The following is a 12,763-nucleotide window of genomic DNA, read 5'->3' as shown; positions in this document are numbered from 1 at the left end:
TATTATTTCTAAATAGTTTGAGATTGCAAAATATTATTTTTTTTAAATTTGAGAAATATGTTAAATTTCATGTGGTGATTGTAATAAAATCTTGGAGGATAATGTCACACCCCAACCTACGGCGGAAATGTCGGGGCGCGAACTGATTGCTCACAACTTTTCAAAGGTTACTATCATGCAACATTATTTAAATGACAATATCCATTAATTAAATTAAGTTTTCAAATAAATCAAATACAAACAAATACAAAATCCATACACATACAACAATACAACGTATATCACAAATGATCTTGTTTAATTATTTGCTAACTTAAATTCTTCACTAAGTATTCACCAACCTGCATTAAATTTCTACGATAACCTGCATATGCGTAGAAAATAGAATTTTGTCAACAACACATGTTGAGTGAGCAACACACCAGTTTAAATGTACATATAGTATACATAAAAATAAGTAATTGCAACAAGTCATATGAGAATAACAAATTAACCAAATGAGCAAGTATAACTGAGATGTCGAGAAGCACAAATGCTATAACGACTGGCGTATGATAATACTACTGAGATTATGTTGGACCTCTCCGAATGCGGAAGCATATAAAGAAAGTAAGTACATAAACAAGTAAGGTATAAGTTGTTAACACATAAGACAATAGTTGCAGTTTTGAGTATAAGTATATATAAGAAATATAATTTACGCATATGTCCCCAAAACTTGGAAAACAAGTAAAATAGGGGAATGTGGTACTCACCTCGATAGACAAACAATAGTGAATAGATAACAATAAAAATGACGAAAGCCGATCACACGCGTTGACGATAAGGCCTAATAAGGAAAAAAGAATACAAAGATATGCTAAGTTAATGAACTAGATCGGATAAGCGAGTTTAATAATTAAAATTATTATTAAGTCACTATTAAACCCTTAATAATAATTAATATAATATTTTATTATATATAAAGATATTATATGAAAAATTATTAGTTTTGTTAAATTACAAATAAAGTATATTATAATATTATATAAGTAAAACACATCTATAAAAATGTTATTAGTTTACTAATCCGTTCAAAAGTATATAATATTTTATATAATACATAAAAATATTATGTGAATAAAATACATCTTTAAAAATTATAAGTTCGTAAAAACACATAAATATATATAAAGTTTTTCTTATATATATATATATATATATATATATGTCTACATACACGGACGAAAGATGCGAGAAACATAAGTATTATAGACGGTTTTTGTAAAATCGTGAAAGTATCAGATAAAAAATGTCAAGTTTCTAAAGTTAAAGGACCAAAATGTCAAATTCTAAACCTTAGAGTTGAAAATGATAAATCTGGTTTCCTGACCAATCGCGATACGTGATGGATCAGAAGGGAAACCCATCGCGTATCGCGAAGGGTTGTCTGACAGCGAGGCACGTGGCACACCGTTCGCCACGTGTCCCACCACGTGGCCACACGTGGCAGGTCTATAGGTGACGACGCAAGCCTACGTCGCGATACGCGACGGGCTAGCCAAAGATACGCGACGGGCCCTAAAAATGCCTATAAATAGTAAGCTCCGGGTTCATTCAATTTCACACCCAAATCTGCACTCCTCTCTCTCTCTCTCTCTATAAACATCTCTCTAAGCTCCAAGAATCGTATCCTCGAACTACCTCGATTTCCGTGCCCAAATTCCTCGTAAACCGTGTCACTTACCACCAACGTTTCAATCAAGAAGGAGTTTCCATCACGACGTCCCGATGACCCGCCTCGTAAAGCGTGCCGGTGTGAGAAGAAGTGTTGGTGCTTTGTTTTGCGTGCCAAAGCGAAGTGTTGATCAAGAAAATGTTGAAAAGGGTAAAAGGCGAAGTGCTGCTCGATCGTCTAGAGTTATTATATTCCGACAAAGATAGGCATAATGGCGAATAAAATAATAATAAAATATTATAAATGCTTAAAACCTTAAGTCGAGATTATACTCGATACCTCGATAAAATAAAAACATATAACAAAGAAAAGAAAAGAAAAAAAGAGATATGTATATCTATATAAATATATATGTGTGTGATTATATATATAATTCTTTGTTATAAAATGTTATTATTATTTAAGTAATAATAATTATTCATAAATAATAAAGAAAAGAAATACGTTTCTTAGAAAAGAAGAAACACAGGGTTTAAAGAAAATAAGATTTAACTAAAGGTTGTCTTATAAAAGAATACTTTTTAACTAAAGGTTTTAAAGTAAAATAATCGAGGTAAAGATTATAAAAGACTAACGGTCTTAAGACGGATAGTATATCCGACTAACAAAAGGTTATACTCGTACTATAGGTGCGAGATAGCAACGGGAAAGACCCTCGGATGGTATATTGAAGCCGATGCAAATCAAAAAGGTGAATACGCCCCAACTTTACAAACTTGTTTTAAAATGAGTCAAACGTGTTAAATGAAAAGTTTTACATGAGACTAAGTGTCTCTAAAACATTTATAAACAAGGGTATAAACACTGGCCTCAGGCTATCGTGTACGTTTGTCTGAATCCTTACATATGTGGTGGGAATATCACACCTGGTCACAATTACGCTGCCAGCGGGGAGTATGACCTTGTGTATACGAATAGGTACTTAACTAGTCGAATGCTGCGGTGTTTGCTGGGGTATTTAGTGTAGAGACTCGCGTTTATGAATTTTTTTGTTTAAACTTGGTTATTCCTAAGCCACGTTGGGCCGAGACCTGCGTAGTCTCGAAGGGTGATTAAGTAAAAGAAAATATTTTTAGTGTCAGCATATTCACCAACATTCGTTGCTGACGTATTTTCTTAATATTTTGCAAGTGATCAAGGTTAGAGCATGAGATGACGAAGTGCTCAAGATACCCGATGGCTCGGATCTTTTTGTTAAACTTAATATAATATTAATGGTGGTTTTGTAATTAAAACAAGTAATCTCTAAACACTAAACGGGAACTTTTAAATCCCGTCTTTTGTGAATGTGAATATTATATTTTAAATCCACATGTTTCTAAAGACTTCCGCTTTTAAACGTAACTCTGATTTATTTGCAAATGTGGTACCAACATATGTGTCATACACCTAAGCCGCAGTTTGGGGTGTGACAGTTTTTAATAAAATAATTTATTTAATAATTATAATTATTATTACACTTAATTAAATGATTTTAAAAATAATTTACCAAAATAACCCAAAAAAACGGGGTGGCAGGGTCTCGAAACCACGACCTGCCACACCCTAGCCTTAAAACAAACCAACTGGACTGACCAGATCTTTGTTAAAGCATATGAAACATCAAATATAAACTAACAGAAGGATGAACAGAATCAGTTATAAACCCTAACAATTGATCCGATCAAATCTGATACGTTTGATCAAATCAACCATGGGGCTATTTATGAGCATGAAATCGCGATCCTATCTATGTATTTAATTACCTCAAACAGTGAACGGAAGAGGGCAGACGACGAACCAAGGGTGACGGCTAAACTTTGATCTAGAAACAACACCTTGCGACTTCGTTTATATATTAGACTTAGGGGAAAGATTGGCTACTGACTTAGGATTGTGTGTGTACATTTAATTGATATCAACGATTTATATAGGTTCACAAATTAGGGTTCAATACGTGAATAATAACTTAAGGCCCACGTTTTGGATCCTTCTAAACGTAATTGAATGAGGGATTAGGGTCGGCTAGATGCAAATTAGGGTTTAGGAACACCTAATTAAACTTTGGTTGATGGATTTGGGCTCAAGAACAAGTTAGAATTTATAATTAATCAATCCAGGTTCGTGTTGGGTTTGGATCCTAGTATAAACGGGCTAGATGAATAAAATGGATAATAATATAACTGATTTTCATATATGGTCCCTATACTTGAGGTTGGAATCATATCTAGCTAGAACTTGAAGTTTAGGGTGTGTTTTGGATATAAACAACTTTCAGTATAATATAATATACATTTATTTAATAAATAACGATTAACTAATAAACGTGCACTAACTTTATTGATTAAAAAAATTCGAAAAACAAAACTGGTCGGGTTCTAGTTCGTAAATCAAAAACGAGAAAAATCGGGTTATTACATATTACATTCATAGAATTGTAGCTACCTGAGCCTCATATCCACAGAACTTCACAGTTAAGTGTGCTTGGACAAGAGTAGTATTATGATGGATTATAAAAAAATATGCAAAAAAAAAAAAATCTGATTTATTTATTTATTTTGCATATTCTTGCAATTTAATTTATTTTTTTTCCACAATTTTGTCAATTTAAAAAAAATATTTTTTACACTGCATTCTTGGGTTTAAAATATAGGAAAGGAAATCATAAGGTTCGATTGGGAAATAATAGAAAAGAAATTATATACATAAAAGACATTCTCGAGTTAAAAGAAAAGAAAGTATTAATTAGATTTTTGAGTTAAATCAGAAGGAAAAGATATGGAAAAAAATCTGTAACTTTACAATTATGTTCTCATAGCAACATGGAAAAGAGAATTGTTATAGGGTAAATTAATAATATTATAAAGTTTTCATTCACAATCCGGCCATATTTGGCATGAAAGTTTTAAAGAAAAAAATGTCTAACTTTTCTTTCCATACTCTTTCTTTTCTTTAAAAAACTCAAGAATGAAAAAAGAAAAAATTTCTTTTCTTTGATTTTCCAATTAAATAAAAAAAACTCAAGAATGTAGTGTAAAGGATTACTTGATAGCCTTTTAATGGTCAATAAGAGGCCCTATTAATGGTTTATAATCTCTTAATGGTTAAGAGGTAACCTTAAGTCTGAATGGTTAAGAGACTACCTCTAAGGTAGTCTCTTAACCATTCAGACTTAAGATTACCTCTTAACCATTAAGAGACTATGAATCATTAAGAGTTAGGGGCTGTTTGGAAAGGCTCTGAATCATACCATTCAGATGTGAAACCTAATAGCTCAGATTTCAGAGTGTTTGTTTGAGATAAACACAATCTTAATGGCTCCATTCATATCTTATTCGTTCAGATACAATATGTTGCTAAATGAGAAATCAGACCAAATTAACCCTACACTGATACAAGGTTCGTTCATCCCTCCCAACCCTAAAACCTAATATTATTACTCCCAAATCACAACTGCTATGGTGTTGCTACCCAATCGACAAGCCATTGCACGATCCCATCTATTACCCAATCGACTGCTATACCCTTCCAACACATCTGCTCAATCGATCCCATCTCAGGTAACTTTTTTTCTCCAATAGAAATTTGTGAATTTTATTCCCGAAATTGATGAACCGTTTGTTTCCTTCTTTGTTCTCTCATCTGCAAGTTGAAACTTGAATGTAATGTTTGTGTGTTTATTTTATAACATGGATTAATTTGATTGATATGATTGGTTCATAATTGTTATAGAATAGGGCTTGTTTTTTTTTATCAAAATGGTGAATAAATGTGGTATTGGTCATGTATACTTGTGTTAATTTCAGCTTTGGGTTGAATGGTTCAAGTTTGGGTCGGCTTTTATTTTAAAAAAATTGTAAAAAAAACATAAACCATCAAAGAATGTTAATACCCAAAGTGAAAGTTAATTACAATAATCTTGACTAATTATTGGTCCCCTTATAATTGCAATTTAAGAATTCAAAATCAAATTGGGTTCGAACGGCTAATGTGATTTGTTTATGCGTGTCCTTGATGTGCTTAAAAATAGTCAATTAAATATTAACTAAATTAACAAGTAATAAAAACTAGACTTAAGACTTAACTACACAAAACACCGGCAAGTGAACCGATCAATTGTACTAAAGCTAAGTAAGTCCGGAATATCGAACCCACAGGACTCTATAAATTACGTTAATTAACTAATTAGACTCAACTTACGACACGATTATTTATTATTAATGTTTTAAGGGTGTTTTAAACTAATAGTAAACTAAGAAATTAAATAAACAAGTAAACTAGAAAACAAGCAATTAATCACAAGATCGAAACCAATCAGAGAAGGAATCTACCTAGGTAAGAATCCTGTGCATCAACAATCATCAAGCAATGGACAAATAACATGATATGGAAACTGATTTCTAAACGTATTCATCTAACAAACCCTAAAGGAACCTTGACCGAATCAAATGACATCCCAAAGAATAATTATTAGATTATTAAGCAATCAGTTATATTGATTTCCTCACAGTTATCAAATAGGGTTAATTAATAGTATATAAAGCAAGCAATCTTACGAAACACTAAGCCCTAGATAACTTGATAAGCTAAACACAACATCATGAACAAGGATAAACACAATAAGCAAGAATATGGTCACTAATCTATCCTAGCATGCGATTGACCAAGACACATGAACAACTCCTCACCTTACATGAGAGAACGTCATAAAGACAAAGATCTAGCCGCTAATACGATGCATCAACACGAAATCGATACTTTAAATATATATTTTATTGATAAATATGGATGAATACATTAGAGAGAATAATAACTTATGGAGAGGATAATTTAGATCTATGTACAAGTTCTCTACTAAATTATGAGCATGAGCTCCCTATTTATAGGCTATTTTACACTATACATTAAATACGAAGACTAAACCGCCTATACCTTATTCGATCGCTACGGACACCGAAACCGTGCACTAACAGACTCCCCCTTTTCCGTAGCTATCGAATATTTTATCCTTGTATACTTTAACTGCAAATCACCAGTCACAAACCGTGCACTAACACTTGTTTAACCCGGTTTCAATCACAATAACAACAGATCTCGGATCTGTGTTAATATGATTAATACCTTAACTCGGATCTAGCTCATAATTAAGTTTGATTATGTGTTATATGTGTATATATTAGTAGTTGTATAAGTGAATAATATTAAGATGAAGATCGAGAGCGATTTGGACAGAGTTTCGTTAATTATCTCTCTAAAACTTTTTAAATTAGTCGTGAACAGTGTTCACCTATAAATAGAGGATGGGGTTAGTTCGTTAACATCCCCTAACGAACTAACACCCAACTCGTTACATACATTAAAGTTAAATAACCATAACGAATCACCCCCTGATTCGTTAACATCCCCAAACGAATCAGGAGGGAATAAACTTAAGTCTTAGTTCGCTAAACAACACTAGCGAACTAGACCTTACATTAACGAACTAAATAGATAAATAATTGTTTACTACATTAAACAAAACGACAAAAACGTTAAAGATAAATACAAAGACTCAAGACGCAAAACCGTGCACTAACAGACACCCCCTCGTTATATTTCAGCTATATTATGATTGGCGTTAAGTCGGTCATTGGTATTGTTGTCCAACTTAAATCTAATAACAAATTTTCAAGTGTTTTTGTGATATGAGTAAATGGTTCAATTTGAGCACAGAATATCAGAAACTATCAGCCTCTAATCACGGTTCAAGCTTAATTTGATTTTTCCCTTATCACCCCAACTTGACTTAAACCATTATATTGTTGATCAAAAATTTATTTTATAGAAAGTTATGAGCAATGCATTGAATTTCTGTTACTATGAGTGAATATGCACGAGTCCATATGTCGGCTTACATACATTGTATCCCCTGGGATTCGTTTCTTAATGGTATTAAGACGCACGTAAGGGAGGAACCATGTATGACTAACAACGGATTTTGATCAAGTCAGTAATTTGGAAATTTGTACGAAGTACAACAGTGATCAAGTTTAATGACTTTGGGTTTGCTCTAAAAGCGAATGAAATATTCATGCATAGATGATTAAGTCGCATAAAGACTCACAGTGTCCAGAACCTCAAAGCTTGTTATTTGCTTTATTTTATTTTTGGTTGATCAAACAAGTATAAGGCTTGAGTATGACAGGTTATTTCATTTCTGCCATCTTCACCGAGATTTTTCTAGAGACTAACACCTCTTTCAATTTGGCGTTTCTTAATGTTTATATCACATAGTTTACTCTACTTGGTTGTTTTAAGACCTACCAATGCACCAATGCAATTAAGCGCACAGTCCTTTAGGCTTACTTCTTGCTGGATTTGGAGTCAAAATAGTCAATGTACTATCATTTTCTCTTTTTGCTTCAAAAACTCAAAATTTTGAGGAGCATAAATTAAAAGTAAAGATAAATTTAATCGCCCCAGTTAACTTAAGTCTATAAATAAATGGTTGTTCTATCAATTCAGCAAATGAATAATAGGACCAAGACATGCAAGCATGCTTTACAAACTTAAATAACCGACAAAGTTTTAAGCGAGAAAACAATCTAAAAAAGCATAACGAATGCCCCAACTATTTTCCATTATCAGGTGAATGGATAACCCAATCATTTACAAGTAAATGTCAAGATCAAACATATACACGTACATGCCCTTCAAATGTAGATAATTGACATAATTTTCAGCAAACACATGCAAAAATCTTTTTGGTTTTTCTCTATACATAATTTAAACTTTACGGCTTCATTTGTTGTTCAGCCACTTGTGAATAAGTTACTGGCTTCCTACACTTTCGTCTTAAGTAAGCTGCTTGAACCACATTTGAATTCTCATTCTTGCATAACGGTAAAATTGGGATAAACTTAGGTTTCACTTGACCATGAGTCTCATTAACACGAATCACCTTTCGAGGATTCACATTAGAGAACATAATATGAGTATCATCAGCTTCAGAATCTCTTTTACCAAAGGAACCGGTTTGGAATGGTCTTTGATAAAAGGATGAAGATTCTGATAACTCTTCTGACTACAATTTCTCACTACATGACCATGCTGACCGCAAAGAAAACAACTTCGCATGTCCACACGATGATGTTGAGAATTAGTTGAAGCAAATGATGCAGAAGATTGATGATGGCTCACATTTTTGGTCATGCTCTTAGCAAACTTATCAGATAACTCAGATTTCTTTTTCAAGTAAAAATCTAAATTAAAGCTGTTTGAAAAACTTTTTAGAGTATCTATTCCAGTTGACTTTACAAAATTAATCTTTTTAGCATGTGATAAAACTTGCTTAGCTTTAGTCAATGGATCAGAAGAAACTGATGTTTTTGCTTGAGCATACTGACGTTCAAGTTCTTGAACCTGAGATGTTTCATTGTGAAATACACTCTCAATCAGTTCTGGTTTAATAATATTAATTGAAATGTCATTTTCAGAAAACATTGTGTCAATACCTTTCAACTTGAAAACCCTAACAGATGATGGCTTAGAACTAGGAGGATTAATAAAACGCATTAAGTCCTCATCAGAAATGTTTTGTTTGTCTGACTTCTTTGCCTTCATTGGTTTAGGTTTCACAGTTTCTTCCTTTTTCACTTAAGACTTGAATGAACCATACACAGCTTCCTCAAATCCTTGAGGCTCACAAAGAATGTGGTTAGAACTTGGGATGTTCTTATTCTTGTGTATTACCTCAGGTTCAAACACGTCTTCGATAATTACTTTGTCAACATTCTCAACAAAGACTTTGTTGCTTTGTACATGAGGTTTTTGAGGAGCAACTTGAGGTTTAGCAGTTTTTGTTTTAACAGGTTTAGATTTTTCAGACATCACAGATTCTTTTTCAATCAAATCCTCTTCTTTTCTAGCAAAATGATTAATTTTATAATCATTGTGAAAAGGTGGCGGAATTTCAACAAAACCAATACCTTTCTTTGAATCCTTTTGTTTTCCAGATACTTCAATAATTTTATTCAACAGAAAAGAAGAATTTCTAAATTTACCCAGTTTGTTCTTCAATTCAAGAACCTCATTCTCAAGCTCGGTTATCTTTGAACGATGTTTCAAGATTTCTTGAAATTTCTGGTCATTAATCGTCATTTTCACAGATAACTCAGCTTTGTGATCATGATTACTTGTCGACAATGCTTCAATCTTTTCTCAAGATCTCATTTGAGATTCAAGAGATTGTCGATAAGTATCCTTCAGAGAAGCAATTTCTCTTACAATATTATCATTATGAGTTTTCAAAGATTCTAACTTAGGTTTGTTAGAATTACAATCAACACATGATACTTTAACAGATGAAGTAGCAGAGATAGAATGGCTAACCTCATTGATCTTAGCCATGCAAGCAAACATCGTTGGAGACTTGTCACAAGAGTCGTCAAAATCAAATCCAGAATCATTATCAAAAGACATCTCACCTCCACTTGCATCTTGAAAATCTTTTGTTAGCCCAAACATAGCCAAATTAGCTTGAGTCTCATTACACAACAGTCGTTGTGACCAATCATTTCCATCAGTTAACATTGCCTGTGACCCAGAAGTAGATGGTTTCTTTTCAGCATCACTACTTCGTGGTGTAGAAGAATTTTGATGTTGACCACGAGGACCAGTATACTCTTTCTTCGGTCTGTCACACTCTGCAAAATGCCCAAACTCCTGACAATTATAGTATTTCACTTTTAACTTATCAAATCCCAGTTTCTTATTCAAGGCAGGAAGATCTTTGCCAGTCCTTTGCATGAATCTCTTAACCTTACGGACGATCATAGCCATGTTCCACTTTAAATCCATGATTTCCAAATCATCTGGATCAATCTGATCATAATCCTCATCAGTTAGATCAATTGTGGCAATCTTACTGCTTACCAAGTTTTCATATGAAGACATAAAGGTTGTTAGAAAAGAAAAATTTTGTTCTGCTTCCTTCATATTGACACTAGGAGATGAAGCAAATGTATTAGTAGTAGTAGAACTTCCAGAACCACCAGATGATCCAGAATTACCACCAGTGTAAAAACATGCTCTTGGATCATTAAGGATAGTTGATTCTTTTTCACATGCAGCTTGTGTAAGAAAAGCGGTTATCGGAAAGATAGTTAAACTTAGAGGCATACTACCACCATAGAAAGCAGGATCTTGACTTTCCTTGGAAGATTTCTGACATTTAAGATCGTATTCTCTAGCTTCAATCTTTTGTAAGAATTCCATAGTAGTAAAGTCTTCATTCAAGAAATAATCATTCTCTTTCAAAACCATTAGAAATGTTGAGTAAGAACTTGGTAGCACACTTTTAATAGTGTCAATTTTATCAGTCTCAGAAATTTCCAGTTTTATTTTATCCATCTCAGCAATTAAGTGATTGAACCTTGTAATCATTTCTTTAACTGTTTCTCCTTTCAACAAATTAAAGTTCCGAAACTGAAACTTAAGCATCATTTTCTTACTTTCAGCTGTATTTCCCATACTTCTCATACGAAGATGTTGGAATAAGGAAGCACATCTCTTTATGCTACCCACTTGATAAAAGATATTTTCAGGTAAAGCCATAGTAAGAGTAGAATAAGCCTTTATCTCAATCTCTAATGCTTTCTTCTCTTCTTGTGAATATTGAGAAATAGTTTTGGGAGTAAAACCAGTAGTATCATCACCAATCATTGGTGCCATATAAACCTCATCTAGACAATACGAGTAATCAGGATGAACAGAACCCAAATGAGCACGAAACCGAGGTTCCCATTTAGCAAAATCGCTAAATTTCATCAACCTAGGACATTTCGAATGTGAACCTATCTCGGTATCAAGTTGTAACATTTGTTGCATCAACATGTTTTGAGAAGCTAATGCATACATGCCGGCCATTTTTGATAAATTTCAAAAATTTAAGGTTTAACTGTAGCGAACTGTGAACAGTTGTAGCGAACTATGAACAGTAAATTAACGAATCAAATCTTAACGAGTCTAAGATTAATCAGGTCACGGATCAAGATTAACGAATCAATCCAATGAATCAGGCAGTCAACGAATCAGATTTAACAATAAGTCAAACTAACAAATTGACTAACGAATTGACTAGCGAATTGCGAAGAGTAACCTTAACGAATTAGAAGGTTTTCAGTAACGAATCGCTAAGAACGACTTAGAAAAATAGGTAACGAACCAACTACAGTTGATAACGAATCAACTAATAGCGAATCAAGTTGTTACAACGGTTTGTAACAAACTCTAACAACGAATGCCACGTGGCAAAGGTTGTTATGACACAAATTCCAAAGTGAACAAGTGTCACGCGAATCAGTTAACACGAATCACTAAACAAGTGACACGAATCAAATATTTATGCGAACTGGTTAACGAATTAGCTATAACTCTAGCGAATTGACCAGATCAATTAACGAATCAATGTGAATTCGATAATGAATTAAGAAAAATATTCAGTGAACTAGAAACATATTCAAGTCTTCAAATCTTCAAAGAAGATTTCCAGAAATCTGGAAATGAAGAACACAAAACCCAGAAACTCAGATTCGTAATACACACTCAATATGTAACCAAATCTCACAAATCAAGTACCAAAACACTCTTCATTACCACACGAAACCAAATCAACCATTCTCGTGACCGAATAACCCAGATCACAAAACCAATTATACCAAAACCAGTCCTCTGTTTTGGTCACAAACCAGAACCAATACCGATTCAAACCAAAAACCAAAACAAAACTTCAATTCCGATTATCCGAACCTCACCTATACCTTAACCAACTCAAATCCAGTCCAAACCTTCCATTAATTCAATCAATTAACCTCAAATTGATCTAAATTTAATCAAATAGAACACTAGCAATACATAATACTAATTAACAGTCTAATAAACCAAATAAACAATCAAATCAAGCGTGATTGAGCCCCGAAAGCTCTGATACCACTTGTTCAACCCGGTTTCAATCACAATAACAACAACAGATCTCGGATCTGTGTTAATATGATTAATACATTAACTCGGATCTAGCTCATAGTTAAG

The sequence above is a fragment of the Bidens hawaiensis genome, unplaced genomic scaffold, assembly GCF_021521415.1.
Source record: "Bidens hawaiensis isolate Kalapana, Puna unplaced genomic scaffold, B.hawaiensis_p1.1 tig00059459_1, whole genome shotgun sequence".
Classification (NCBI taxonomy): Eukaryota; Viridiplantae; Streptophyta; class Magnoliopsida; order Asterales; family Asteraceae; genus Bidens; species Bidens hawaiensis.
The sequence above is the reverse complement of the archived record's forward strand: the minus strand, read 5'-3'. Positions refer to the sequence as shown.